Source organism: Coptis chinensis, chromosome 9, assembly GCF_015680905.1.
Source record: "Coptis chinensis isolate HL-2020 chromosome 9, ASM1568090v1, whole genome shotgun sequence".
Classification (NCBI taxonomy): domain Eukaryota; kingdom Viridiplantae; phylum Streptophyta; class Magnoliopsida; order Ranunculales; family Ranunculaceae; genus Coptis; species Coptis chinensis.
The window spans coordinates 39,829,814-39,835,813 of NC_141464.1; the positions used below are offsets into that span (position 1 = coordinate 39,829,814).

At 35.9% G+C, this 6,000-nt stretch overlaps 1 pseudogene; it reads left to right on the forward strand.

Moving 5' to 3' along the window:
- The first annotated feature begins 3,872 nt into the window (after positions 1-3,872).
- Positions 3,873-4,734, forward strand: LOC147475958 (uncharacterized; annotated as a pseudogene).
- The last annotated feature ends 1,266 nt before the right edge of the window (positions 4,735-6,000 follow it).

The following is a 6,000-nucleotide window of genomic DNA, read 5'->3' on the forward strand; positions in this document are numbered from 1 at the left end:
GAACTAATGCTCTGCATCATTCTCCTCGGGTTGAAAAGAGTTCGTCTCGAGTTTGTATACGCAATTGACTGATGAAATTCATTGTAGGTGATGCCGATCACTCTCCTGTTGTTCAAACGAATTTGACCTCGAATTTTGCCCAGATAATTACTTACAAGAATAAGAATGCACTATAATGTATGCAAGTTTGCAAAATCACCATATGCAAAGCGATGCAAGAAGAAAGATGTAAAACCACCAACATGATTTCTTTGCTCTATGGTAATACTACCACATCCCAAAACAGAAAATGCGCATACCTCCAATTGTAACTTTAGATGCACAGAACTAAAGAGCCTTGTATACTTAATATCAAAATCTTCTCAAACCGGATCGGCATACTCAATAAAAAGATTCCCAGACAAAGAAGGAGTAGGGACACAAAATGCAGATTCATCTGCTCCGTATTCATCAAATATTGGTGGAGTATCTAAAAAACTATTATGTTCCTCCTGCACAGAATTAGGTCTTCCCCCACGCTAAGGAGGAATAACAGCTGGCACTACACTAGAAAAGGTGTTTACTAACAGCTATATCCGTTACTTATATTTTTACTAAAGCTTATATCCGTTAGCTCTGGGGTGTTACAGTCACTTAGGCTAAATTTAGTAACGGATATAACCGTTACTTAAATTAATCTTAGTAACGCTTATACCTGTTATTATAATTCTTTGTAATGGATAGCCAATTGTTGAATCTATTCATTTCTAATGGATGTAAGTGTTAGTAACGTTTGGCGCTTCTTTAGTTACTTGTCTAGCGGGAAATCAATTTTCATATGTCACGGATATATCTGTTAGTAATAGGTGTGCCATTTGCTATTAATATCGATTAGTGTAACATATATATCCGTTAGTAATAGATGTGCCACTTGCTATTTATATCGATGTTTGTAACGGATATATCCGTTAGTAATAGATGTGCCACTTGCTATTTATATCGATGTTTGTAACGGATATATCCGTTACTAAAGTTTTGTAGTAAAAAATATATATATATATTTATTTATTTCCCAGGTCAAAATGTCAAAAAAAAGTTCACCCTGCACATCTAACTCTAGCACATATGAATATTCCATCTTATAGAGATATTACATTCCACAAACTTAATCAACATATAATAACAAAAAACAAAACCACTAATCAATTAAACATTAATTAGTATAAAAATATAGACACCAATCCAAATCCCAATTTACAAATCAAACTTATATAGAAATGACTTCACCTAACCTAATCTTGGGATGTCTAATATGCCGTCATAGAATATCCCATTGAATTGGTCATCACTGCTCGCCTATTATTGCTCTCTCGAGTGTTCCCCCATCAGTTTCAGGGGTGCACATCTACAATTCCCATAACTTCTCCCACGATATCACCACTTATTTGCCAAAGCCTGGCAAGAACTGAAAAAAGTGAGAGAAACATTACAAAATTTCTTAAGAAACTTTTCATCGGGTTGTGTGAACTGAAGAAATGATGAGTGGGTTAGTGTGGTGGGCTAATGTCAGCTCTTGCAGTAGCACTTCCTCAGCTATTAGGCCACTATTTGAATAAAGCTTATGGATAAGAACAACTAATTTCTATAGACGAAGGCATACTTTAAGCCTATACAAATCACTGCAAGCTGACCTACAATGGTTTTTGTGACTTTACTAGCTCTAGTAAAATGTTTTTTGACAAAGGCATTAGGATGGAATACTAGTAAAAAAATGTCATAGAAGTTAACTAAACGGATGGTATTAGACAAAGATAAACACTTGGAAGAGAAGAGACTGCTGCTTTGTCTCCAGATCAAATTGCTTAGTTTCCGGTAGCCATGCCGTCCAATTTTGACTGCAAGTGAAAGAAATAAGTCAAGATTATGTTAAGGATACAAATAAATAAAGGTTTATTCATGAACCACACAAGGGTTACAAGACACCTACTTATGCTGACCAATTTTTTTGCACTGGGATTATAACCTATAATCTCATTATTGTCATAGAAAGCACGTACTCTGATTTGAATGGTGCACTGTTAGCTCCAATAATAGTGCTGAAAGCAACATCTTGAAAAGGACCACGCTGATGGGGTCATTTTTGCTTATAAAACGTGGCTCAGGGAAGCAATAAGATACTACGGTCCATCATAAACAGCTATTGATGCTATCTCACCGGCTGGTGACGGCGTCCCTGGTGACTATTTAATCTAAGACAGAAAATGCACTCACCTTTAAGATACCCATCGAGAAGAAAACAACTCTGCAAACTATGGACAAACTTAAGGCAATCAACAGTCTTTGATGCTGCAGCCAAGGCCTGCAAATCACGTAACATTTTAGATATATGCATTAAGAATTCTCGAAAAAAAAACTATCTATTAATAAAACATCAAATAGATATTAATGTATTGGTAGCACGATCACCGAGGCAAATTCATTTGAGAAATTATCACGCCATGTGCACCTTATGCAAAGAATCACTAAATCTACTCTTGGCTCACTATAGTTTACTAGATCCTCATATAGTATTCTTCTTCTATTTTAGGATTTCTTTGTTTTACGCCACAAATCTTTGGTCGATGATCTAAAATGGATTTTGTTGCAGATAAAAGCAAAAAAAGAGTTTGTTGCATTTGTAGTTGTTCCTGATCTAGGATTTGAAAGAAATGGGAGGCACTCTAAAGGAAGGTTCAAAAAGAATCTTATTGTGTCCATTCAAGCGCTGAAGTTGTCATTCTTGTGAAAGTTAACTCTTCAACAAGTTTAAGTATTTTTATATCAAAATTTTCAGTTATTAGATGGAAAATGGATTATTTTCTTTGTTAGATTTTGAAAGCTACTTGCATGTTTTTAAATTTTAATACCGAGTTTCTTCTCAGATCAGACTATACTCCAAAAGATAAGATTTAAAAGAGAGATATATAGAGTTGAGACAAACTGAAGTAACAAAAATGAAGACTAGAATAGACCTGCCCAACCAGTTGTCCTCCAAACACTTGTGCAAACCTCGGAGCATCTCGCAAAGTGAATCCATGAAAAGTGTTGACCTTAAAAAAGACAGAAACAAAAAGGATGAGTACAAATCACAATACTAGTAAATTATATCTTACTCATGAAAAAGTTATGCATGTTCATCTAATATATGAATTAATTAGATTGTGGTTTTTTTTGTATCCTCTCCTAATACCGAGATGGTAAAAGAATCGAATAATGAAACTTACGTCTATTGGCTCCAATTGCAATAAATGTTCCAACATTGAGCATAGTGTACCATCAACATTCCATATCGATTTTGGCTTCATTAAAGAACTGTATCTATTAGGTAGCACCAAGCAGGTGAGCTACCATCATCAAATTACAATGCATCAGAATCTAATCTATCTCGTCCTTGCTTTTCGGTGTGTGCATGTGTTGGTGGGGGGTGTAAATATGCTAAAATTGACATAATAACACTGGTATTTAAGAAAGTAAATACCTTAGACAAAACAAGTACATCTGCCTCGTGAACAGGAGTTACAGTACCTACAAGATCATTGATTTAGCAACATCAATAAACTTGAACAGTTACATCAATAAACAACATGTTACCTCTCCATCCCATATTAAGTAAGTTCCATCCCCATTATCTCCTTCAATTCTTGAACAACAAGATCACTGCGGTCTACAACAACACAACATCCCAATCAAACAGTTACAAATTCAAAACAAATTAATCTAAATTTTATTGTTTTTCTCTGTTCTTACTGAAATGTTTGAATTGAACAACACGTGCAATCTTCTTGAGAGATGAACTAGGGAGTCTCTATAGCAACGGAATGTGTCCCAGAAACTCTAGTACTGAATCTGAAAAAATGGTAAGCATCAATTGAATCAACAATAATAATGGCGACAACAGAAGAAAATTCTTCGTCCTCAATACCCAAATCAACGAAGCAGTTTTAGGTGCTAGCTGGTTTCCCGACATCTCCTAATGGTGATATCAAGATGATGTTTCCAATCATGTGCCCTGCATTTGTGCCAGGTTTAATTCCTATGCAAAATCAAGAACAATAGACTAACCTTGGTGCTGGTCTTTATGTTGTGCCCACTTTCCCATTTATGCCTCCGATGTCTAGAATTCCTTCCAACACACTAATTCCTCTTAACTACACTGTACCCACAAGGAGAACTACTGCTGAGGATGGAGTGATGACTGACAAGCATGGACAAGAGGGGCGGCAACAACATGCACCACAAAGACAAGTTGCTGTAAGGAGATTTCACTTCGCATTCCAACTTGACTTGTTGTTTGATCATCGGTTGGTCATCTTTGTCATTTTGTGTTCAACCAAGATGGATCAAAACGAGACTTGCCCCCCGGTTTTACGCAGCTTTCGCAGCTCGGGTTTATTTCTATCGACCGAGCTCTCTCCTTTGATACGGTGGCTTTCACAAGGCATGCATAGGGCAGCGGCACCTCCACAACCACAACCTCCTGTTAGGGCTGAGAATGCTCTTGGTGCTGCTAGGCCAGATGGTGAAAATGCTACTCGAGCTGAGGGACAACCTGGAGATGAGAATCAGGGAGAGAATGAAAATCGACCAGTTGAAAATGATAACCAGGTGGAACCCGCTAAATAGAATGACTTCAACTGGAGGGTAATTGTAAAGGAGATTCAGACTATCATTGGCTTCATCACTTCTCTTCTCCTAGGGTTTCATAATGTGGATTAGTGTTGTATTTATGAGGTCCTGATACCTCATGGAACCTCGCCGGAGCAGAAAAAAACAATGTAGATCGATATAGAAGAGGGAGTTTCAAATTTTTATATCCCCTTTACTTTCTTTGTTTCAATCTTGAGCTTTGTATCACAGTGTAATGTGTTCAGTTGAACCATAGTTTGAAAGTTACAAGTTGAATTTTTTTTTAAAAAAATTGAATAAGCAATTATAACGTGTCGAAAAAAAATTCAATGAATGTTTAATTAAATTCACCTGCGTTCGTGTCCATGATTAATTTTCCCTCTCTTTCTCACACTCTTGACTTTTTGGTCAAGATGTGGAGACCTTTCTGTTATCATGCTCGTTGACTTTCATGCGTGGTTCTGAAATGACTTTATCCCATAAACAATTGAAATTAGGGTTTTAATTGAAATTGAAACTTGCCCTGTCATCATCATCAGATGCACTGAAAAATTAAACTCTTCAAACACAAGCAGAGAGAGGAGAGAGTCCTTACACTGTACTTTAGGATGTAGAAGGACGTGTCGCTAGCAATAGCCACTAAGTCACCACTATCACCCTAATATAGATTCTGATATAGATAAGACGAGTATGGAGAATTTTGATTTCTTGTGTTCGAAGAAAAAAACTATAACTATTACTTGTGTTGGAAGGTTGACACTCAACAACATTTCTCCAAAATTATGAACCTCGCATGCATAAAAAAATTACACATTTATTAGTGATATAAATGAAAATAAGAACTTCATATTAAAATAGCTAATAGAAAGAAGAAGAAAATAAACAAAAACTAACCAAGGGTTTACGCATCCCCCGATTGACTACTAATTGCTCCAAGTATCTCAACATCTGCCATCTACACTAGAAACTTAAATACACAAAAGGCCTCAGTTTGTTTACAACAAGACAAGTCACGACATAATAAAATGATAAAAGTGAATATAACTTTACTCACGAATAAACGATGAAGTCAAAACGCAAGTAAAACTAAAACTGAACTATACTCGTGATTATAAAAGATTTCTACTCTCGATACTATTGAAGTAGAGTTAGAATAGAAGATTCGTTCCACTCCTAGTTCTTTAGCATTTAAGTTTTCTACGACTATCAATCCAACCAAAGTCAATTAGAGTTTTACGAATTATACTACGATGCAATTTATACTAACAAGATAATGGGAGTCAACTATGAAATGCTACGGAATACTAAAGTTTAAATCTAGAATAAGAATTAGGGGGGGAATTGAATCTACCTTGA